Source organism: Chelonoidis abingdonii, chromosome 3 (assembly GCF_003597395.2).
Source record: "Chelonoidis abingdonii isolate Lonesome George chromosome 3, CheloAbing_2.0, whole genome shotgun sequence".
In the NCBI taxonomy this organism is placed as follows: domain Eukaryota; kingdom Metazoa; phylum Chordata; order Testudines; family Testudinidae; genus Chelonoidis; species Chelonoidis abingdonii.
The window spans coordinates 97292397-97317981 of record NC_133771.1 but is presented as its reverse complement, the minus strand read 5'-3'; positions in this window follow the sequence as shown (position 1 = coordinate 97317981).

Below are 25585 nucleotides of genomic sequence, written 5' to 3'. Positions count from 1 at the left end.
GCAAAAGACTGATTGATATAGATATACACACACACACACACTATAAGTTTTAAACAAACAATTTAATACTGGTACACAAAGATGATGATTGTGAAGCTTGGTTGATCTGGTGAAGTCAGAGGGTGGGATATTTCCCAGGAAATGCCTTACTGCTAAATGATGAACTAGCACTTGGCTGAGCCCTCAAGGGTTAACACATTGTTAATGTAGCCTCACACTCTACAAGGCATCACAAATGGAAGGAGGGGAGACAGCATGGTAGGGATAGACAGAGAGACACACCATGTGTGTGTGTGTGAGAGAAAGGCACATTGCTCCTTTAAGTATGCTGACCCCACTGTAAGTAGATTGCCTTTTTAAGTAGACTAGCAAGTTGAGAGAGCAGCTCCTGCCAGCAAGCTCCCTCCATCCTGAGCCCTGTTGTGTCGTCCCCCCACCCCACTCTTTGGAAATGGGGTAAGCAGGGTGCAGGAGCAGGGAGGAGGGGTATCCCTGACATTAGCCTCCCTCTTGGGCCCCCCTCACTGCACAGCAAGCAGAAGGCTCAGAAGAGCCGCTCCAAGTCAGAAGGCGGGAGCAGCACGTGGTAGTGGAGGGAGGGACAGCTGAACGGCTGGCAATTGATAGCCTGCTGGGGGGACGACACACAGGTAACTTAGTGGAGCTGGGAGCTGATAGGGGGGCTGCTGGTCGACCCTGGTTCCAAGCCTTCACCAGCCAGCTGCAACGGACTGCTTTTTCTGCAAGTGGTGGACAAAGCAGGTGGCTGCCAAATGATGTTATAAGGGAGCATTGCGCAACTTTAAATGAGCATGTTCTCTAATTGATCTGCAACGTAACAATGAAACAATGTTAACTGGGATGACTTTAAGTGAGGAGTTACTGTATTTTTTCACACAATGCACAGTCAACCTGTAGAACTCCCTGCCAGAAAAGGCTGCGAAGGCCCAGACTATAACAGGGTTCAAAAAGAACTAGATAAATTCGTGGAGGATAGATCCATCAATGTCTATTAGCCAGGATGGTCAGGAATGGTGTCCTTAGCCTCTATTTACCAGAAGCTGGGAATGGGTGACAGGGTGGATCACTTGATGATTACCTGTTCTGTTCATTCCCTCTGGGGCACCTGGCATTGGCCACTGTTGGAAGACAGGATACTGGGCTAGATGGACCAGTATGGCCATTCTTATGTTCTTGTGGATAAAACAATTAATTTAAAAACAAAACTGTCCTAAATCAAAATGAAAGGAATCCCAATGCCTATATGTTTGGGCAAGATCCTTCATGTTTCTGTCTCTGAGTAACCCTCAGGACACCCCCGGGTCAGTTTCTTCACTGGTTTAATTTCATTGAAAACAATGGAGTTACTGTAACTGTGCCTTTGTGGGTCACAACTGAGAAAACAAAATTGAGGACAAACTGCTGAGAAATAGGGCAGATACACCACAAAACTCATGGTTATTCTCGCATGAGATACACCAAACCAGCAACAAAAGTAAATTTCTATTTCACCACACTGGCTAGCAAGAAGTCAGAACAGCAGAGTCCTTAGGCTTTCCAGTCCTTCTATCACCACCAAAAACCCTAGACTTAGAGATGAGTGGTTCTTTAAAACCAATTTCCTCAAATAAAAGGTTCTTCTGATCCCAAATGACCAGCCACACACCCAGGTAGGGTGACCAGAGAGCAAATGTGAAAGATCAGGATTGGGGTGGGGGCGGGGATAATAGGACCCTGTATAAGACAAAGCCCTGAATATCAGGACTGTCCCTTAAAAATAGGGACATCTGGTCACCCTACACCCTGGTCACTATACAACTTAGATCTTACTCCAAAATCACTCTCTTGCCAATCCTTTAGTTTTGAAAATCTAAAGGTTTATTCATAAAAAGAAAGAGAAAGAAAGAAAGATGAGTTAAAATTGGTTAAATGAATCAAATACATACAGTAATTGCAAAGTTCTTGTATCAGTGATAGAATAAACTGCTGGTTTAAGCCAAGTCTCTGGTTACTTCCAAATCATTGGAAGGTCCTCAGTCCCTTGGTTAAAATGCTCCCATTAGTAAAAGTCCATAGTCCAGAGGTTTGAGCAGGAAAGAGGCAAAATGGAGGTACTTCCAGGAACTTTTATAGCTTTTGCCATGTGGAGGGAAACCCATTGTTTCAAACAAAGTCCTCAGCACAGCTAGTGGAAAATCACAGGTGACGAGATAGTGTTTGGAGTCACATGGACAAGCCACATGTCCAAGCATGATTCCACTTAAACACAGTAGAAAGCCATTACCTATACCTCAAACAGCATGTTCACAGGAAAGTCCCTTCGGGGTAGGTGGGCATCTACTATTGTGAGTTAAATGTTCTTTTGATGGGCCACTCAATTTGAATAGTCCCTACAAGACGTGCTGGCTAACTACCTTGTGGGTATTACCCCAGGAACAAACATTTGAAATCCAGGTATAGAGCCAATACGCATAACTTCAAATACAAAAATGATATGTGCATATAAATATCATAATCATATTCAGCAAATCATAACCTTTCCACAGACACCTTACTTGACAACCTTTGTAGGAGATTTGTTGCAAAAATGTAACAGTGGTTGCAACAATGATCTATATGGTCATATTTTGATCAGATAACATCACAGATACACTATGGTTTAATCCAGTCCACCCATAGTTAATTATGTTTCCTTTGTTGGGCAAATGTCTGTTGTTCATGGGCTTGGTTGGTTTCTTTTTTATAAATAAGGCTTGCAGTGGGTCTTCTTGAGTGTCTTTGACCTGGAGAAGAAGAAAAAGGCTTCTTCTAAACAAGGAAAACTCCCTGGAAGAACGATGCTATTGTAAATCAGGGCCTGATTATGATCTCATTATATTGGTTCTAGACTTTTCAGTTGCGTTATACTGCTTTCCCCCAGTTGACGATCCATGTCTTAGATGTGTGCTTTTGATAACACATCCATACTGTCTATATAAAAGTTAGGGTTTAAAATAAAAATGAAGGAAAATATTGTATATGTATAGGTGGAAAATATTGTAATTCTATAAATGTTTCAGAACCTGTGGCATCCTAGTTTTAGATTATGGCATGTATATTAAAAGGAGGGCTATAACCATACAGTTTTAGCCTGAATTTTGAATAGCTTCACTCTTATCAAATTCTTTAGTGTGTATTGAAATTGCACTATCTAGTCATTTAGAGGTTTACTTTGGCTCAGATGAACATCAAGCTGTCTAAATGCTCAGCTGAAGTCTTCAAACCTGTTGAGTCTTCAGAACTGAGCTGTGAATCTTGAAAAAGCAGCTTTCCAATGAGATTCTTAGTACTTCTGTTTTAGATTGGTCTGGAAATATTGCGAGATCAGCCTCAATCATGGTATTTCAACACTTCCACTTGAGTTCAAAGGAAGGATACTTGTCAGGACCACCATGCCTGTTCAGTACTAGAAAATTCAGGAGCATGAAAAAAAATGAAAAAAGAAAATTAAGCAAATAAATCAAAAGAGAAAGGAAAAATCAAAACTCCTCTGATGCTGGACTATTCAAATTCATTCCTACAATGTCAGTGGGAAAAATTTTCAAAAGCACCTAAATGACTTAGGGGCCTAAATCCCATTGCCTTTCAATGGGATTTAGGCTTCTAAGTCACTTAGGTGGGTTGTCCAAATGATACATAGTAGGAATAAATTTACAGTCTGCATTGGTGTAGGTTGAAAACAGTGGGTTACAGTGATTTACAGGACCTGAGGATTTTGCCCAATATATGTAAATGTTCATTAGCACTGCCTTAGAGCTCTGTGTTTTGAATGATTTCAGTTTGTAATGAAAAAATAAATAATAACAGTACAAACAATAAATAGAGAGTTAAAATGTAATTAAAATATCATTCTGCCTAAGTTAAGTTCTACTTCTTACTTTATCTGAACTGGACATCTATTCCTAGTATAAATCAATTAAATTTTTGTTCATCTTCTAAGAAGAAAGTAAGAAATGGATGAAAGGGCAGTTCAGTCTCTGTTCCCATTTAGCCCATGTCCATTCTGCTGAGATGACACACTAATGCTTATTTGGATAGTGTTTTTACACCATTGTCATCTTACAGCCAGTGATTAGGGCCTTGTGTGGCCCTCCTTACACTTGTGTGAATTTCACCCTAATTGAATCTTTCACTGGGAGAGCCTTCTCAGAGGCTTTTAATGTCAAGGATCCTAAAATAAAATAATTTCTAAAAGAGAAAGGTCCAGTCAGAATCATCATCGTAAAAAAGGTCTGGTTCCTCAGCTTTGGAAATTTGCCCTCCCATAAATGAATATAAACCTCGTCTAACCACCGTTTTTGTACCCATATAACTATTTCAGATAAAGATGTCATATTTCACTGAAATAATTCTACTAATACAAACACTAATGGGGATATAGTTAGTGGTATAAAGGTGCATTATACCTGAAAAGCTAATTCCTCTTCCCATACAGAAATAGCTACACTGTTACAAAGCACTTATAGACTAATATGATTCTACCCATGTTAGGGGCTACATTGCTTTAACTGTACCCATATAGTTATCCAGTTACATCTTTTATGTGTGCGAAAAGTCCTTAATTAGCTTGCCCAGTGCTTACCTCTGTCCTTCTGTCTATATCTCTCATTCTGCTATGTAAAGTTCTCTGGGCTTGGTGCTATTTTGACCATCAATCAGGTTCCTCCCCTCCCCTCTCCATCTGCTTCAGCATAGGCAACAGGAGAATTTATGAAGGAATTAACTTGAAGGAAGTTTGACACTGCTAACTCAGGAACTCTGTATCCTTGTCACAAGGAGTAAACCCATTGCAAATACAATTCTGGCAATAAATGCTACATTGCAATAGCAAACAGATTGGAAAAGATCTGAAAATAAAAAATGTACTAAAATATAATAAATGACCTAATTTTGTACCACACTCATCTGGGACAAGGACTGTCTTTATTGTTTGAAAATGCTTGGCACAATGGAGCCTGTATTCTTGATTGAAAAATTCTAGGGATTATTGTAATAAAAATTGCCATAAGAAGAAGAAAGAAAGAACAATAACCATAATATCTGAATGTCTTACAGAGGTGTCACTTCATAGGTAGGGTGATCCATCTTTAGTTCTTTGTTGTTCCTTCTTATGACAGAAAAATTATGGAAGTATGTGCACATTTAGAGGTTTGTTTTTGTTTTTTAAATTCTGTGGTTCTTCTGGTAAACTATGCCAAAGAGACAAGTCCTGTATTTAATCCAGGAGGCAGTGAGATCCAAGGTCATTCGGTCCTTTCAAGGTACTGATAATATGACCACCGCCCACACTTTCCAATGAACACACATTAAAAGATTAAATTGGTTAGAAGGACGCAAACCTGATTCAACAAGAGTATCCTTTCAGTAGGATCATACTAAATAAACCGTAATTATATGGTGCCCGCTGATCACACAAGAACAGGGTAATTAAGTAAATATTTCTGCTTTTAAAGGGAATCCTTATAATCTAAACATTGCAAGTTGCATAGTAATCACTTCTTGAACCAGTTGGTAGCTTCAGATATAATTATCACCTCATAATCCATGGACCATGTAATTACTGAGTATTTTTTTATATGGTTTTTGTCGTGTAAGTACAGAGCAGTTGTCCAGTGATACATGCCTTGTAAAATACAATGAAACTATATTTATTTTCTACTTGTATGTATGGCTCTTTAGAATCTTCTCCACTAGACTGTGTATTCAGGAGAAAGTGGGTTTTAAAAGGATTTTTGTCAGCTGCATCTTGCAATTCATGGAAAGCCACTCACATGAGTGGCTCCATTTCCTTTCAAGACAAATAAAGAAAGGCAAAGAGTTCATGATAATACAAGTGACATAATTTGTGCAGGTTGTAAATCCAGCAAGTAAAGGACCATATCACCTAATACTTCCTTCTGAAGAAGATTTGAGGTGAGTTTTCACATGTAAATGTCCATTCTTCCTGCAATTATATTATTTTACAATAAAGCAGTAAAAACAGTAAAAAAAAATGTCATTTACACAAAGGCTTCTTTACATCACTGCGGTAATGGAAAGAGGCTTAAAGTGAATGTAAAGGTCAAGGTATACATCTACACTGTAATCAGAGGTGTGACTGCAGCACATATAGACATATCTGAGCTGGCTTTGATCTAGCTGTCAGGGTTCCCTTCCCACTCTGAACTCTAGGGTACAGACGTGGAGACCTGCATGAAAGACCCCCTAAGCTTATTTTTACCAGCTTAGGATAAAAACTCCCCAAGGCAGAGATCCTTCCTTGTACCTTGGATTAGGTAAAGCTGCCACCAGCAAGTGATTTAAACAAACATTTAGGGAGGGCCACTTGGAGCCCTACTTTCCCCAAATATCCCCCCAAGACCCTACACCCCTTTTCCTGGGCAGGCTTGAGAATAATCCCCCAAGTCCCTACACCCCCTTTCCTGGGGAGGCTTGAGAATAATATCCTCACAGATTGGTACAGGTGAACACAGACCCAACCCTTGGATCTTAAAATGATGAAAAATCAATCAGGGTCTTAAAAGAAGAATTTTAATTAAAATAAAAAGGTAAAAGAATTACCTCTGTAAAATCAGGATGGTAAGTACTTTACAGAATAACAAAAGACTCAAGAACATAGAGGATCTCCCCTCTAGGCAAAACCTTAAAGTTACAAATCCGGTGATAAACCTTCCTCTAGACAAGGAAAATCACAAGCCAAAATACAAGTAAGCTAACATATTCCCTTATTATTACTTACTAATTCTAATGGAGTTGGATTGCTTGCCTTCTTGATCTGTCTCCAGCAAGCACACAGAACAGACAGACAAAGAACAGACAAAACAAAGCCTCCCCCTCCGGCCAAGATTTGAAAGTATCTTGTCCCCTTATTGGTCCTTTTGGTCAGGTGCCAGCTAGGTTACCTGAGCTTCTAAACCCTTTACAGGTAAAAGGATTTTGTGTCTCTGGCTTGGAGGGATTTTATACTACTGTATACAGAAAGGTGGTTATCCTTCCCTTTATGTTTATGACACTAGCAAACTTGAATAACAATAACAATGAATCTGCCACAGCCCGAGCTGTACAGCCCCGCCTGGGACTCTGGGTCTGTAGTCCAACATGTAGCCTGTGCTGGTGCCCATGCTGCCCCAGCTTCACTCCTATTGCTATTTGAACTAGCTAGATCAAAGCTAGCTTGGGTTTTTCTGCATATGCTGCAGTCACACTTCTGATTGCAGTATAGACATACCCTAACTGTCAATGTAAATTACATCCATTCTAAGGACCCTTTGCACTGCCAGATTGATGTAAAGGGCCTTAGTGTTAATGAGAATGAGGCCCAGAGTGTCTAGGCAGTTTCATCTTGAGATACTGCCTTAACTGTAGATTCATTCTGCCTCCTCACATCCCTTCTCTCTCATCCTTTTCCATTTGGTCTGGTAACCAAGAATGATACACTATCGTCCCTTCACTGAGAATGGCAAACAGCAATTAGTTACACAGAATGGGTATGAAGCATATCTGGTATTGCTTTAAACAACTCTCTGTTCTATTACGATATCCAGTGCCTCCCCAGTGATTCTTTTGGACTCTCAAAAATTTATCTATTGCATTTTATGTGCCTCTTCATCTGCTGTTCTCAGCCACTTCACTATCTTATATTCTTGCCTTTCATCCTTTCCTTGCAAGCACCTCAGAGCTTTCAAAGTATATTATGGCATGTGCTCTCCTCTTTCTGCATTTATTTAGGATGATTATGTAAGTGTAATTAAATATGAGTGAGCTAGTGTTAGTGCTGGTTAAAATCACCATGGGCCAAACATTTACTGATTCCTCAGATGAAACCAAAATGGATCCCTTTTGGGATTCAGGAAAGTTTGGTTGACTCTCCCCTAATCCCTCACCTTTTGATGGTGGGATTTGGTCTGTTGCTATTTATTTTATTTTACTGTGGTGGCATGCAAGGGCCCAGTCATGGACCAGGACCCCAGTGTGCTGGTGCTGTACAGATACAGAAAGTAAAGATGATTCCTGTCCCAAGTAGCTTAGAATGTAAGTATAAGACAAGAATAACAGGTAGATAAAGACACACAGACAGGGGAACATGAGGAAACAATGAGACAATACCCATCAGCTTGATAGCCAGTGGTCTGACCATCCCAGTTGCCTAACCATTGTAAGCATTTTGCCAAAGGAGAGTTTTAAGAAGGGGGATGATGAGGTGTCTGTGCAGATATTTACAGGGAGCTTCTCTCACCTAGGGCAGCATGGGAGAAAGCACAAAGGCACTTGTTTGGAAAATTTAACAAGAGGGCAATGAAGGCTGGTTGCCTGTAGCGATATCTCAGTATAACAACCTTGGCAGCCCAGATCTCTCACGTTCTTGACTTTCCAGGGAACCTGTGCAATCCAAGGCATCAGCACAGCAGAATGCAAAATTCAAAAGGTGCAGCAGCTGGCCCATGATTCAGCATGGTGGAGCCACCATCCAAAGAGACAGCATGCCTGGGCAAGAGGGTGTGGAGCTTTCTCTTCAAAGAGAGAGAATGCTGTCGGGCAGGGTGTGAAGCATCCCAGGGAGATGTTTGCTGTGTCGATGAGAATAAAGTAACTTCATGTTTGGAACATCTGAACTTCACTTCTAGATCACAAAAAGCTTGAGGCATATTTGGCTGATTACAAGCATGCATAGCGTTCTAGGCCAGAAGCAGACACTGACATTGGCAATGTAGGTGCAGCCCTCTCCCCCACCCCCAGATTCAGTTCCTGGTAGTCCGCTGCCAGATTTTGGTTAATCTCTGGTACAAGGCCAGCAAAATAGTGGATTTTAGTGCAAGTACTAGGAATAAGCACATATACCTGGTAAGTTTCTGGCTCCATTTGAATGTTCATTAATATAGAAATAGGAGGGATTTCCATTTCATGAACTAATACAAAAGTTATTATAAGCCCTGGGGAGCAGCGTGTATCTGCTAATAGTGAATTGTATGCCAGCGACTTGGCATCACCCTGCTCACCCACTATGTGGAATTCAAAATGGCAAATAGGAAATACAAATAGTAAAAACTGCATTTAAAAAGTTAATTTTTACTGGACAGGTGCACGTTGTTTTGTTGGGCCATTCCTGTTGGTTAAAATAACAACCTTACATTGCCATCCTATATGTACGCCACTCTGTAACCACTCAACAGTGTAATAAGCTGCCTGAAAACAGTGAACTGGAGCAAGAGGAGGGGGAGGGGGAGGGGAGAGAGCTTGGAAATGTGTTCCATTTACAAATTAGTTCATTTCAGTTAAATGTTATCCATGTGGTCCATAGATGACAAATCATTTGTTTCTGATTTGAAATTTTGTCCATGAGCATGCCAGGGTGCAGGGAATCAGAAGGATGGCTATAGAGTTCTATGTTTTTGCATGCAGCCTCAACAGGCTAAGTCATGTGGAAACTACTGCAGCATTCTCCCAAAAGTGGAATGCCTGAAATGATGGAGAAACCTTTGGTAGCACAATCTCTAAATTCCCCAACAAAGCCCAATTGTTTTGCAATTTTTAGGAAAATAATCACCCCAGCAGATGTGGTTTTTAACTTACTGTTGTCTCAGCAGTTCTTTCACACTGCTTTCACTGCATCATATCACATAATGTGTATTTCAAATAATAAAGGTAAAGCCATGATCAGGGACAATTGGGAATTTGTATGCAAACACTACATCTCAATACAGTTAACTACATCAATCCATACATCATTCACTTCCTTATGTCAGTCCATACCAGGAATCTATCCCATTACTTCCCATTTGATAAGTGGTCAGGTCATTCATAAGTATCTCACATGACAATTAATGCCCCCTCCCACAAGCACTGAACCTCCCTCACAGGCGTATTAAACCCGCTTCCCCCCCAGCACATTCACAAAGATAGTATTCTCCCTCTTCTGTTGGCCCTTGCAAGTCCATAATGTGGGTCAAGCCAGCTCCAGCTGTGGTAGGTGCATTTTCCGGCTGAGTTCAGCAGCCCCTTGCTATCATAGGTCCATTCTGGGAGTAATGGCTCATCTTTGGTTTCACAAGGATTATGAAGAGCACAGCAAGCCACAGTGATGACCCTGGAACCCAAAAGATTCTGTAAACATCTCCAATGGGATTTCAATGTGGCAACACACATTCAACAACTATCCTACACCTGCTGAAAGTCTTTTTTGCCAGAGCCTCTGAGATCAGGGTATGGTTTCATAAGACAAGGCAAAACAAAGTACATGGGGTACCCCAGAATAATGGTGGGGACAGTAAGTGCATTTATGACAAAGTCATTTCATGAAAATAGTGCCCCAGTCCACCCATGAATGTAGACTCCCAATCAGCTGAAAACCCTGGCAACATGAACTTTTCTAGTGCAGCCCACACTGATGTTCATAAATTGGCTTCTCTGGTCCATGAGAGCGTGCATAAGAATGGAGTCATACCCTATGTGGTTTATCTACTCCTGTGCTCTTTGAGGAGGGCAAACTATGGGCACATAAGACCCATCAATGGCCCTGGCACAGTTTGGAAACCCCATTCTCTTAAAGCCAGACATTACTTCAGGAATACCTTTTATGCCCACCACCTTGGAATAAACCACATGCCTGATTGCTTCAGACTCCTCCTCCACTACTTTACCCACAGTCAACTTTCCAACATGAAACTGATTGGCAACTGATCTATATTAGTCGGCGGTAGCCAGCTTCCAGCTGGTTATAGAAACCCACTTCTGGACCACCATGGCCACCCTCATGCATGTATCTTTAAACTGGAGAGTCAGAGCAAGCTGCTCACAAAGCTCCAGAAATGTTTTCTTCATGCAAAAGTTCTGGACCCACTGCTGATCCTCCCAGGTCTGCATGACAATGTGGTCTGGACTTGTGGCCCTGTTCCAGAAGTACTAGTCTACCTAAGCAGGCCTCAGCAGCAGTACTGAGTGGCATGAGCATTATTAGCTGGTTTGAATCTTCCATATCTGTGCCCTCCTGCTGGTCTCTCTGGTGCCTTTAGTGCAGGGGTTCTCAGACTTTTGTACTGGTGACCCCTTTCACATACCAAGCCTCTAAGTGTGACCCCCCTCATACATTAAAAACACTTGTTTATATATTTAACGGTATTATAAATGCAGGAGGCAAAGCAGGGTTTGGGGTGGAGGCAGACAGCTCGTGACCTCCCGTGTAATAATCTCATGACTCCCTGAGGGGTCCCAACCCCCAGTTTGAGAACCTCTGCTTTAGTGGGTCAGAAAATGCCACCAAAATGTCCACCAGCATCTCACAGAAGCTCTGCCTGTTTTCTGAAACAGGAGTGAAAGTGCAACCAAGAGAATGTCTTCAAATGTTGCCTCCTCCATGCTGCTGGCTTTGGTAGGTGAGAGGGTACAGACCAAAATGATGCTCAGCAAGATGTGTTGGTGGGCTGTTCAAGCTTCCCGTAATATGTGGGGTGGACAGTCAAGTTCCTCAATGCACCATGAACAAAATGCTGGAGTGGCCATGTTTCAGGAGGGCACTAGGAAGTCTGGAATGGACTCAGGTTGAGTACTACAGTGTGGATGCTGGAGCCCCAGGTTTGGGCACAGGTTGAAAACTCTGAACCTAGGGTTAACAATCAGTGTAAATGCTCAGGCTCTTGGTTCTCTAACCCATAGTCATCTGAGTCCTGGGCTTGCATTACCCTGGGCTTGCATTACAGTCCAGATATATCCCTAGTCTGTACGGTTAAGGGACCCTCTGCTAGTTGCTCTCTACCTCCTGTGCAGAAGGAGACCTCAGCAACTTGTACAGTAGCACCCCATGACATCTCTGAAGGCTGTTTGCAAATTCAGGAACCTATGTGTGATGTCCTGACTCTCTAAATGATTGGGAACTCTATAGTCAGAGTACAGCCTCATTTCTGTTAGTTTCTGTTTGTTGCTAGAACAATAAAGTCATCACAGCAGATAGCTGTTTAAACCAGCTCCGCCTTCGTCTATCGCCTTCATTGCTCAATCTGAATATTACATCGGCAATGAGGATCTTCCATCCCACAAATGTCCAGTGCTACCATTGCCGTACCAGCAAGAAGAAACAGTAAGCAAATAATATCAAAATAATAATAATTAATAATAAAGAAAAGTTTACATGGAAACACAAGGTGGCAGACTGCTGGTTTTGCTGCAGTGGGCCAGCCAGCAGGACAGGGCGAGTAGGCAAATTAAAATAAAACACAGGAGGAGGTAGTTACATTTGCTGTTTGAGCTACCGCAGATAGAGTAGCAAGGGAGAAGCAGCCATCTTGGCCTTCTGCAAGCTAGAAACGCAGCTTGTAGCCTGCACTGACCATCTACAGTCAGCAGAGGGAGCCCAAATACAGTCAAAAGAGGGATTTTGCAGCTTGCGGTGTAAGCACACAACCAGCAGAGGATGATTAAGCCAGACAGTATACAGTTAAAAAAAAGTGCAATCTTCAGAAAGAAGCTGCAATACCAGAGAAAAAAGGGGCTATGGGGAGTTTCCCTATGGAAAAGAAGATGTCCAAGAGGATGCAAAGTTCAACAGAAGAGAAGTGAAATGGCAATTTTTGTTGGTAATGTTGGTGAATTCAATAAAAAACGTGAATACCTTAAACATTTGGAGCAATTTTTAACCTATCCATTCCAGACAGATGAGTTTCAACCTTGTTGACAGAGATGGGTCCAAAGACATACAGTCTGATGCATGATCTATTGTCCCCAGCAATGCCTAGAAATGTCATATAAGCTACAATTACTGCTGAAATGCAGGAACAGTTCTCTCCTACCCCATGAGTGTTAGCAGAATGGTATTAGTTCCACCAGCAACATCAGGGATTTGGATAGTCAATAGCACACTTTGTTGCTGCCCGAAGGCAGCCATCAAAGCAAACATTAAGTGATGCCCTGTGTTAGGGCAGGGCTGCCCAGAGGGAGGGGCAAGTGGGGCACTTTGCCCCAGGCCCCGGGCCCCACAGGGGCCCCCACAAGAATATAGTATTCTATAGTATTGCAACTTTTTTATGGAATGGGCCCCCAAAATTGCTTTGCCTCAGGCCCCCTCAATCCTTTGGGCAGCCCTGTGTCAGAGTGGCCAACCTGTGGCTTTGGAGCTGCATGTGGCTCTTCAGAAGATAATATGTGGCTCCTGCTAGGAACCGACTCTGGGAGGAAAAGGGTGGGTGCTCAGCACCCACCAGAAACCCTTTCAGACTCCCCTTCCTCCCCCAGTGCCTCCTGCCCACTGGCGGGCCTCCCAATCAGCACCTCCTCCTCCCTTCCTGTGCCTCCTGCCTGTTGCAATCAGTTGTTTTGTGGCATTCAGGAGACTCTGGGGGGGATGGGTGGGGGAGTGAAGACTTGGCGTGCAGCTCCCCATCCTCCTCTAGTGTCTCCCACCTGCTGTGATCAGCTGTTTCGTGGCATTGAGGAGGCTTTGGGGGGCAGAAGGAGAAGCAAGCATGTGGTGCACAGCTTCACCCCTCCCTCCTCCAGCGTCGCCACCTCCTCCTCCCTCTCTGTGCCTCTGCCCACCACAATCAGCTGTTTTGCGAGGTACAGGAGGCTTATGGGGGTGGAGGAGGAGGAGGACATGGCTCGCTCAGGGGACAGGGTGGGAAGTGGCGGAGTGGGGACTTGGGGAAAGGGGTGGAGTGAGGATGGGGCCTGGGACAGAGCCAGGGGTCCAGCACCCCATGGCTGGCACCAATGTCTCCTGGAATAAAGCACACAATGATTAGCTGGTGTGGAAATTTTTAATCAACATTTTTCTTACACCATCTAACAATGGAAGGCAAGTGCCAACAGGAAAGAAAATACACAGATGAAAATTGAGGCTTCCAACAGGAGTGGGAGAATAAATACTTTTTCATTGAACATAATGGTAAGGCCAAGGTCTTCTTTGCCAGACGAGTGTCTCTCAGTTCAAATCTTCAAACTTGCAGCATCATTTCGCTTCTAGCCATGCACATATGGATCAAGAATTACCACAAAGTTCTGAACTCCGCACTTTAAAACTGAAAACTTTTAAAAAACAAACAGATGTACAATCCCAGTTCTTTCACCAGATTTGCCAACCGATCACAGACTGTAACATTAGCTTCCTATTATGTGGCCTGGCACATAGCCTGTGCGAAAAAGCCCTACTCTGAAGGAGAGCCTATAAAAACTTGCCTCACTGATGTGATTTCAGTCCTGTTACCAGAGAACGAGAATCTACAGAAGAAAATTTCTGGCCTGCAGCTTTCATGCCACACAACAGAACTCAGAATCTTTGACCTGAACAGTGACGTCGAATCGCAACTGCACTCACAACTTCAGCAGTGTGAGTATTTAAGCATCGCTTGGGATGAGTCATGCCATGCACAAGATAAACCTTATTATCGGTATTTGTCCGCACTGTGTCTGACGACTGTGTTGTAAGGGAAGAACTCTTCGATATCGTACCACTAAAGGCAGGGCATGTGCTTGGGGCGGCATGCCGTGGGGGGTGCTCTGCCGGTTGCCAGGAGGGCGGCAGACGGCTCCGTGGATCTCCCGCAGGCGTGCCTGCGGAGGGTCCGCTGGTCCTGTGGCTCTGGTGGACCTCCCGCAGGCGTCCCTGCGGAGAGTCCGCTGGTCCTGTGGCTCCAGTGGAGCATCCGCAGGCACGCCTGCGGAAGGTCCACCGGAGCTGCGGGACCGGAGAGCAGCAGAGTGCCCCCCACGGCATGCCACCATGCTTGGGGCAGTGAAATGGCTAGAGCCGGCCCTGACTAAAGGACAAAACTTGTGGATGAGATCTAAAGGAGGCGTTGATGTTGGTAGTTGCAAAAAGCCACTTGCCTTTACAGAAGCTCACCGCCATTGCAACTGATAGACTCTGTCCATGTGGGGATCTGCAAATGGTTTAGTAGGGCTTTGTAAGTCAGATGAGAGCTTTCCTGAATTTTGGACATTTCACTGTATAACTCATCGGGAGCAACTGGTATCTAAAAAGCTCAAATTTGATCACGTCATGAAACCTGTCTTGCATATTGTGAAATTCATTTTTTCAAAAGCACTCATCACAGACATTTTCAAAATCTAATTGAAGAACTAGATGAAGATGACTTCCCTGCCGATTTGCCATTTCATTGTGTAGTTTGATGGCTCTCAAGAGGTAAAGTTATTTCCCATTTTTTTCAAGCTCTTGGAACCAGTAAAATTGTTTGTGGAGGAGAAGCACAGAATACATCCCAAGCCTACAGATTCTGGAGGGGTTCTAGATTTGGCATTTCTTGCAGACATGCCACGGCATTTGGATAAACTTAATGTGGACTTACAAGGAAAATTCCAGTTGCTGTCTGATCCAGTGCAAGGCATATTTGCGTTCATGAACAAACTGCAGTTGTTTCACAGACAAATGGTTGAGGGAGAGCTGACACACTTTCCCTCAATGTCACAACTTCCAGCCACATCAAAAGAAGATACAGCAGAACTCCTAAAATGGAGCACAACTAGGTATGCAAGCATGATTAAAGATCTTAAGGACAGTTTTGAGGAAAAATTCCAAGATTTGCAGCAGAAAAGACCTCAAATCAGATTTCTGATTGACCCTTTTAGTGCTGAAGCCAATTGTCTGAAGCCCCCTTTAGTCACTGAAGAAGCAACATCCCAGATGGAAATTATAGAACTTTTGGAAGATGACAGATTGAAATCTGTTCAAAAGCCAGAGGGGATCCTAACTTTCTGGAAATCTGTACCAAAGGATAAATAACCCAACATTAGAGGTGTAGCCCTAAAATTAATCTCAATGTTTGCCTCGACCTATCTTTGTGAGTCTGTTTTCTCAACACTCAAGCATGTGAAATCCAAGCATCAATCCATTTTGACAGACAGCCACTTAAGAGAACTGCTGCGTGTAAGCACAACTGAACACAAACCAAACTTCAAGCAAATTACTGAAAGCAAAGATTGCCAGAAGTTCCACTAAGTTGTTATTATTTTTAACTATATGTTAGAAATGTATAATAAATATACATTATCAATTTATATAATTATTATGTGATATATATATATATAATTACATATTACTGTGGCTTTTTGGCAATGTACATTGGTAAATTCTGACTCCTGAGGCTCAGGTTGGCCACCCCTGCTCTGTGTGATCAATTTGTTTACCAGTAGCCAAATCCCAAGATCTGCAAATTGATCATTGTTGTGAGATTTGTCGTTGTTTTCATGTAGGAGATGTAGTGTGGACTCACAACTATGATTGTGGAGTGAAATGGGTACTTGGAGAACTTGTAAAATGCATCAGACCAGTTTCATTCATGCTTAAACAATCCAACAGTTCTTTATGGAATTGACTCATGGACCAGTTGCAGCCTTGACAAGTACCAGAGTCTGGGAATGTTCCGATAGGATTTGATCGTCCTCTGATTGAAACTCCTCCAGTTACAGCTCCCTAATTTTGGCGACTTTTTGGAAGGAAATTTGGTACCAGATCCAGATGATTCCTTACCACTTACTGTTCCTGTGGTTCAGAAAAATGCCACATCACCATCACCCAGGAGAGTGTGAAAACTTGTTGTGTGCCTGAACTTATTTTTCAAGTGAGTTGCTATTCCAGGGCAGGATAATCACTGACAATTTGAAAGTGTGCATTAGTCCACCCCCAAATTTTAGCTAGGTTAAATGGTATTTTATGTTAGCCATGTACACGATAATGTACATATATTGGGAAAGTATTTTAAATTAGGGTGGAGGAAAATGATGTCCTGCCATTTTCAGTTGTTGAGAACTCTACTCAGAGCACAGACTCACTTTCATTTCTTCCTGTTTGTTACAATAAAGTGACCACAGCAGAAAGCAGTGTTTAAATCAGCCCCTCTCGTGTCTGTCTCTTTCATTGCTGCGTCCAAATATACCAAGTGTCCAGGTGGGGCAGGCATCATCTCTTCATTAAGTCAATGCACCATGGTCAGTAATATACAAGATATGAAACTGACCAAATTTAGGGTCCAATTTTTTGCATGTACTCTACTTTATTTCTGTCGACATCTAAAAGGTTTCTACCTGTGAGGAGCTTGCAGGATCATGACCTCTAATGGCACACTGGATAATAGCTAATTACTGACATCCCCAATTCACAAATAGATATCAGTGAGTACTTGGAGAAACCCCATAGTTAATACCTTTTGAAGACGTTATCTTTACAGTACTTAGTACTGATTCTCTTTTGTTATTTCCAATAATCGTCCTTGATGTCCTTTGCACAATATTACTGACTCATCTCTTTTCATTTCTAGCTATTTCAAAACAAAACTTTATTTTATTACTTCTGAACTTTTGCTGCTTATCAGCTTTTGACATTTGACAAGAAATGACAAGAATTTCTTTTTTTTCTTTTGTTCTTTCTTTCTGTTGTTTTCAGACTCATCTGTGATGGAGAGAAAAATCAAATCCGTTCTTGTCAGAAAAAATTCCTGATCATGTGTTTCTCATCGAAGACCAGCAATTACATCCTATGACCTTGGATCATAATTGTAAGTCCAAAAACATCTTTTTGGAAACTTTGAATTTGCAAACAGACCTTGTGTAAAGTTTTCACATTTGGAAATCTGAACTTTCTTTGGCAGAAACTGACGTTTGATATGTAAAATTGAGCGCAGGGAGCACTGAGAAATCTTTTAGCTTGTGCTCAGGATATTACCAATTAGTCTTTTGGCTTTCAGTATATCACTGCTACAGTTCTGGTTGTTCCCCAGCCCCTAATATCCTATTTCCATGGTATGGTATGGCCACCAGCCTTCTGGGTGAGTCTAAATACCACTGGGGATCTGGCCCTTAATCTCCCTGTGCCTCATGCATCATTTATGAAGTGGAAGCAACACCACTTCCTTTCTGTGTCCTCCAATCCCCATGCTCCCTGCCTTCAATGAGATCAGATACATTTTAAGAGTGCCCAGTGATTGGAGGAGAGGGTTGCTGGGAGTTATCTGAACAGAGGCATGTGAGGAGAAGGGGTCAGGCTTGAGACCCTTTCCAGAACATGGGGTGAGATCTGCATAAGCTAATAGAAAATGAAAGGCACACTGATTCTGGATAGTTTTAGGGTTTGTGTGATTTTTTTGCAGAGCTCTAGTAATGCCCTTGTTTGACTGAGTCAATTAAAGCGCAAGTTATCATGGGCGACCTCTGATTTCAGGTGCCTTGTTGACTGGGTACCCAAATTTGAAATACATGGGCCTGATTGTCAGAAAGTGCTGAGTACCCACAACTCTATCCAAGGTTCATGGGAGATATAAGTGTTCAGCCTCACCAAAAAAGCAGGCCTCAGGTTTCTCAAGTTAGGCATCCAAATTTATTGGCCACTTTTGAAAATTTTGATCCAAAGATCTTATGCACAACTTGCAGAAAAAAATAAAATGCAAGTTATGTTCCTTAGCTGACACCTATAACAAAAATAATAACAATGATAGTAATAATTAATAAGTAATAATAGTATTTATTTGGATTACTGTGTGCCTATAATCATGGAATATTAATATTTATAACCATTACAGTTACAAAAGAAATACATCACTAGATTACGGGTTAAGGGGTGACTGTATATGAAGTACAAATGCCACCTGGCTACTGGGCATTTACACTAGTTCGGCTGAGTCAGGCAGTTGGCACTACCAATGGTCTATGGCTAGTCACTTCTACACTGGTTACAAAGCTTAGTATCTTTGATGGTTGGTCCCACCAACAAGTGGGTATTGTCACTCTGGGCATGCTCACAATGAAGGCAGAACTCAAACAGGAGTGGCCCAGCTCAGTCAAGACAGACAGCATAAAGAAGCAATCCTATGCTGGTAGCTCCTGCAGAGACTCCGCAGGGGACACTGCCTGGACCAGACCTCGCTGCAGAGCTGCCGAAGGCCCCCACGGAGACTAGGAACAGAGGCCCATGAGTGAAAGAGAAGCCTCCAGATCACTGACAGTAAGAACCCCCCCACGGTCCCACTCCATGAGTGAATAGGTTGACCCTTCTTGTGACTTTGTAGGGGGTTGAGGATACAGTAGAGAATGACCCAGGGAGCAGGCTTGGTGGTCCCTGTCCCCACAGGCCGCATATCCAACCAGCAAATCACAGGACTCTGGGTTAGAACTTGCTGGAGCAGGGAGGATGCAGGTTCCCCTACTGCCCACTGTAGACTCTTGCTGGTAGATGACATGGCCGTAGACTCCTGCTGGTGGGCAACATAGCCATTGACTCTCACTGGTGGGCAACATAGTCAGACTTAGATGCTGAACCCCTCAACAAGCTCTTTAGATTCATAATGCTCAGGAAATGTAGCTACCACATTTTGGAAATGTAGCTACCACCATAGTTGCCAGTGATTTTCCAGAAAAAGTCAGAGAAGACAGTAAAATATGGCATCTTTAAAATAAAAGTTGGGGGAAACAAACAAAAATGCCTTTTACTGTGACTAATATCAAAAGGAAACAAACAGCATGAAATCAACTTGTAATATCACTCTTTTATGAAATTAAATGAGGCTAAAGCATAGCATAGATTTCTGAGAAGGACAAGTCAGAACAATGCAACGTGATTAAAAGGTACGTCACATCTGGTTTACCCTTGAATGGATATAGTTGGTTTTATGATTTGATAGAATTTGGGTAGTGGCTGAGATAAAACCTGTGTAATCTTTTCTAGTTGGTCAACTGTACATGTTGTTTCAGTAGATGAGATTGAACTAAACCAGGGGTTGGCAACCAGTGGTGTGCCGAGTCTTCATTTATTCACCCTGATTTAAGGTTTTGCGTGGGTCAGGGACGGCTTTAGGCCTATTCCACCAATTCCCCTGAATCGGGCCCCGCGCCTAAGAGGGCCCCGCACCCTGTGAGAATCCCTTCCCTGGCTTGAGGCACCTTTTTAATTTTTACTCACCTAGCGGTGCTCCTGGTCTTCGGCGGCACTTCAGCGGCGGGCCCTTCAGTGCCGCTGAAGACCCGGAGCGAGCGAAGGACCCACCGTCGAAGTGCTGCCGAAGACTCAGAGCACTGCCCTGTGAGTACAAGCCCCACGTGTTTTTTTACATGTGTTTTTTTTGCTTTTTGTTTTAAAGTCATCCCTGCTGGGGCCCCGTCGAAACTGTTCGAATTGGGCCCCACCCTTCCTAAAGCCGGCCCTCGTGCCAGTAATACATTTGAACATTTTTAGAAGGTCTCTTTCTATAAGTCTATAATATATAACTACACTATTGTTGTATATAAAGTAAATAAGGTTTTTAAAATGCTTAAGAAGCTTCATTTAAAATTAAATTAAAATGCAGAGCCCCCCGGACCGGTGGCCAGGACCCGGGCAGTGTGAGTGCCACTGAAAACCAGCTCATGTGCCGCCTATGGCATCTGTGCCATAGGTTGCCTACCCCTGAACTAAACAGATCTACAATGATTTATGTCAGTGGAGAATCTTGCACAATTTCTTTATTCAGATTGTTGATTGAGTATGACTGCTCACTTGTATGTTTGCTTACATGTAAAGGTGCTCCTGTGTCTTGGAAGCCATTTGTTATTAGCTTGAGCCTGCACTCCTTACTTGTGATATTGTTTTTTTAATTACATGATCGCATACTATTTTTCCTGTCCTTTTCAGCATATAGGTAGATGGTGCTCCCTAAACGAGCAGCTATTTAATATTTTCTTTTTATTTCTCATTGTTCAAACTGTGGCCCCAGGACCCTGCTCCGAAGATGGAATTATTAATGTCCTCTGTTGGTGAGAGAGACAGAAAGAAAAACTCTGCGCAAATTTAAAAGTTTGTCCCTCTTACCAGCAGAAGTTGGTCCAATAAAATATATTATCTTACCCAGCTTGTCTCTCTAATATCCTCGGACCTACATGGCTACAAATCCGCATTCTTGTACTTTAATTTTTTTTTTGCAAAATAATTGTTTCTTCAAAACCTACTCCCTTGGATCACCTCTTATTATCCAAATTCTTGCTTCCCTGAAAGTCTTTATTTGTCTTACAGAAATGCAGCTGGTTTGAACTAGAAGTATATTTCCATGCACAAACTACATTGACATGGAGTTAAGAATGAGAGCACATATCAATAATTTAGGATCAAATCCATTACAAGGTGTAATTCTCACAGCACACATCATTGTAACCAGGACGTTACACTTAAAAGAAATCCAAACATGGTATTATCTGGAAATACACAAATAAGGCAGGCAAAAAACCTTACTCTGCGCTGTAGTGACACCATGCAATAACCATATGACTGTGTTGAGGCATTTTAGTGTTTGTGGTCCCAGATTAAATTATAAACTGATTTTGGAAGACATGTTAGTTTTTTTTAATTTTTCCCCTTCATTATGCGGTTATGGAGCCAACATTTTTTCCAAAATACGACAGAGAATGCCAAAACTGAATTTGGACTGAAATCCTGTGGGGATTATAGTGCTTCATTTATTTGGTGTACAGATTCCATAGCTATTGGGGATTGTGTGATGCTAACTCCCCCATGTGACCACACAGCTGGATGCAACAGATGATGGACTGCTTCCTCCCTCCTGCTGACCTAGGACATGATTGAAAGCTCACTGAAATAAATGGAAAGACACCATTTGGATCAGTCCTCTTGTAGAGGTGCTCGGCCAAGGCTTGTCCCTCAGCGGGGCTGTGGGGTATCCCACCGGCTCGCACTAGTTCGCTCTGGGCCCAAGCCCTGGGTCAGGGCTGGCCAGTAAACAAACAGTCAGGAGCTCAGGGCCCTTAAGCAGGGGCTGAGCCAATAGTTCAATAGGAGCCCTGACCCTAGGTCAGGGCGGGGCAGCAAACACACAGTCAGGAGCTCAGGCTTCTGAGCGTTTGGTGTGAGGGGGAGACTGCCACCTGTGAGTGCGGTGGCAGGGGGGACGCAGGCTCACCTGATCCACTGCGTCCCAGCCCGGGGCCCTAGCAGTGGCTGAAGACTCGCTGCTGCGTCAGTGGGGATCCTGACCGCAACACACTGACATTGGTTCTGGCTGCAGCCAGGCCAGGGTCAGCTGCTCCCCGGGCTACTTCCAGACTCCCCCTCGAAAGGTACCTGGGTTTGGCTGGTGTCCTTGGTGGTTTACAGCACCATCGGCTCCTCTGGGTAACTAGCTCAGGGTAGGCTAGGCTGCTCCTCAGGGTAGCTGGCGACGGGTAAGCTTTTCTCCTCCTTGGGGTAGCTGACGAGGGGTAGGAGCGGCTCCTCCTCGGGGTAGCTGGCAAGGGGTAGGCACGGCTCCTCCTTGGGGTAGCTGGCAAGGGGTAGGCACAGCTCCTCTTCGGGGTAGCTGGCGAGGGGTAGGCTCGGCTGCTCCTCCTCAGGGTAGCTGGCGAGGGGTAGGCTCGACTTCTCCTCCTTGGGGTAGCTGGAGAGGGGTAGGCTCGGCTGGCCCAACCAGTCCTCAGGTAGACTGCAGCCTGCTGGCGTTCCCCAACCCGGAGTTACGCCACAGGCATCTGGCCTTTCCAGCAGTTGGCCTTCAAATGAGCTTTGCAGCGGGGCTTTTCTACTTCCTGTCCTGAGCTGTGACTTCTGGGGGGCGGGTGCAGGACCCACTGGCTCTGCCTATGTTGGTGCAAGGGGAGGCTGGTCTCTTAGTGGGGCTGTGGGGTATCCCACCGCCTCGCTACAATCCTCATGAGGGGAGATAGGTGCTCTGTACCTTCCTGATGGCCTTGGTGTTTGTTCAGTGAATGGCCCTTCTCTGTCATCCACAAGAATCCTTGGCCTGTGGACAAATACTTTCAAACATAATGTGAAAATGTGTAATCCTGCTTGGTTTAACTGAAATAATAGGGGAAAAGGACAATGGTCTTTTTTCTTTAATGGTTTAAAGACATCCATTTATGGTCCAGCAATGTTTATTTCTCACAGATCACCAGCTAGGAGAATGGCTGATTGTGACTGTACAGTTTTAGAGATATTTAAACCTCTAAGAACCGTGAAGTACAGTACAACCCATATTCCAACACCTGTATGAAGTTCATTTTAACCATGGTTATGCTCCCAGATATGCATTACTTATCCAGTTGCTCCCCCAGTTATCCAATCCACTGCTTCTGTGAGTGTTTTTTGATATCTTCTTGAACAAGATTATACTGTGGTCAAATTGGCTAGGATTCAGTTCTATGTATGGAGAGAACAACCGGAGTTTCCTTTTACAATGTACCGTAAACTATAGGTATTTTCTGAGATAGGAGGTTGTGGGTGCACACACATCTAATGCAAGTCCTTTGGCAAATGTAAAATAAATTGGTCTCCATCCAGTTCATATCACAAACTGGAACACCAGCAGGTGGGCACTAATGAACACATTGTTGTCAGTCTCAGAAGACAGACCAAAGCCTAGACATGGAAACTGATCTTGTCTTTTGGCCCAGTCAATGGTCTTTCCAGTCAGTGCTGAGGCACGTTGATGGGACAGTCCAAGGAAGTTTCTGTTACCTCTGTCCATGCTACATCTGGTCTGCAGAATGCCTGAATTTTTTCAGAGTTCCCAGCTGTCAGTCTGGCATTTCCACGAGCACTAAATTCACTCAAAATAATATTTGTCATTTATCTCACATTTTACATCTTCCTTGTGCTATTCAGCTTTAGCTTATTAATCTTCATCATACCCATTTTAAGCAGGTATACTTATCCCCATTTTCTGAAGTTTACGACGTTGTATTTATTTTTACTAGCTGAGGGTATAGCCCAATGGATTATTTTTCCACATTGCTTGAGTCCACTTCCAAGGAGCAGCAATTCATATATATGTTATGGCATAGGGAAGTATTCACTACCACAGCAAGTAGTATAGTTGATCTATTGTTAAATATAGTCTAGTACCAGGGCTGTCCTTAGGCATATGCAGCATATGTGGCTGTGTAGAACACCCGAAAATTTGGGGCACCATTCCCCTCACTAGCCACAGCTGGAATCATCTCTTCTCTGGCCCCACCCCTACCCTTACTCGTTCTTCAGCTGGCTGGCTAAAGGTTCCAGCCTCCGGCTCTGCCGCTCCAGCCCTCAGAAGCACACTTCCCTAACACACACACACATACACACATACACTCTGCCTTTCACAAGTCACAGTCCCGCAATACAGATTGTCACACACACACACAGTCTCACACTCCCCAACACACAGTCACACACACACACACACACACTGGCGCTCTCTCTGTCTTTCTCACATGCACTGGCTCTCTCTCTCACACACACATACACACACGCATGCATACACACGTGTATTATTGTTGTTATTACTGCTTGATACTTCCTGTCAAAATGCTCATGGTGAGCCAGGAGTGGCTAGGAGCTGCAGGAGGGCTGTGGGATCTGGCAAGATGCTGTCCCCATGTGACAGTACAAAGCCTGCCTTGAGCCACTGTGTCTGCTGTGTCCAAAGCTTGGTGTGTGTCAGCAGTGGGGGTGGGTACTGAGGGTCCGCGGGCAGGGGTGGTGTCTGTGCCTCCTCGAGACACTGTAGTCAGCAGTGCTGGCTGGGGACCACCTTCAGTGGAGCATAGGGGTGCCAGTTTAATAATACTGCATAGGGCCCCATAAATCCTAAGGATGGCCCTGTCTAGTATAGTCTATATAGCTTCTTATGCCATGTCTATGACTGTAGCATCTGAACCCTTATGAACATAAGGGTGAGATTCACAAAAATATGTAGGCATTTTAGGCAACATCTCATTTGTACGAACCACTGTAATATACACAACTCTTGCTCAGTTCTTACCTAACCCTTTAGGCACCTAAGTCTTTTCAGTAAAAGTACTCTAGGCACTTATCTGTCTGCCTCTGGGCATGCACGCTTCTGCCTCCCTTCACACATCCAGATGTTTATCTCTCACCTAAGTCCCACAGCAATTCATGAACCAGGGGAAGACAGACACTCCTCCATGTCACTCACATGTATGGTCTGATCCATTAGGCATCCTGAAAGGCTGCCTAACTGCACACAAAATGACCGGTGGAGGGGGAGGACCTCCCTTATAACCTTTAGCCTAGTGGTTAGAGAACTTGCCCAGGATGTGAGAAATGACCCGTTCATGTCCATCTTTTGCTCGATGAGGAACCCACTGGGTTATAGAGTCAATGTAACTCTCTCTGGCCTAGTTAATATTTAATTTGTCAATTATTTAATTAAAATGGCACAACTTCAATAGGAGAGACAAAGGGAGACCCACATCAGAATATTCCATTGCCCATGCCCTCTACTGTCAGCTCAGGTAGTTCTGAATACATTCAAAATACAATTGTTCTAGGATAGCTTTTCAGATTAAAATTATACTTTGCATCAGAATAGTGGACTAATGTGTGAGGGAACATTATTGTTAGCCTAACCTCTGGCTCTTGAGACTAATCCTTCTTTGCTCATTTTTCCACATGATATATATGGGCATAAGAGGAATCTTGTCTGCATGCTCCCTGCAATTGCAGTAGTATAACCAAAGCTGGGAGTAAGAGATCTAACCTGTGAAAATGTTCCGACAGGTATGTGTGTTTGTTATATAGTGTGAGCCATTCGATGTCTCAGGCCTTGTCTACACTCGGAATGTTGGC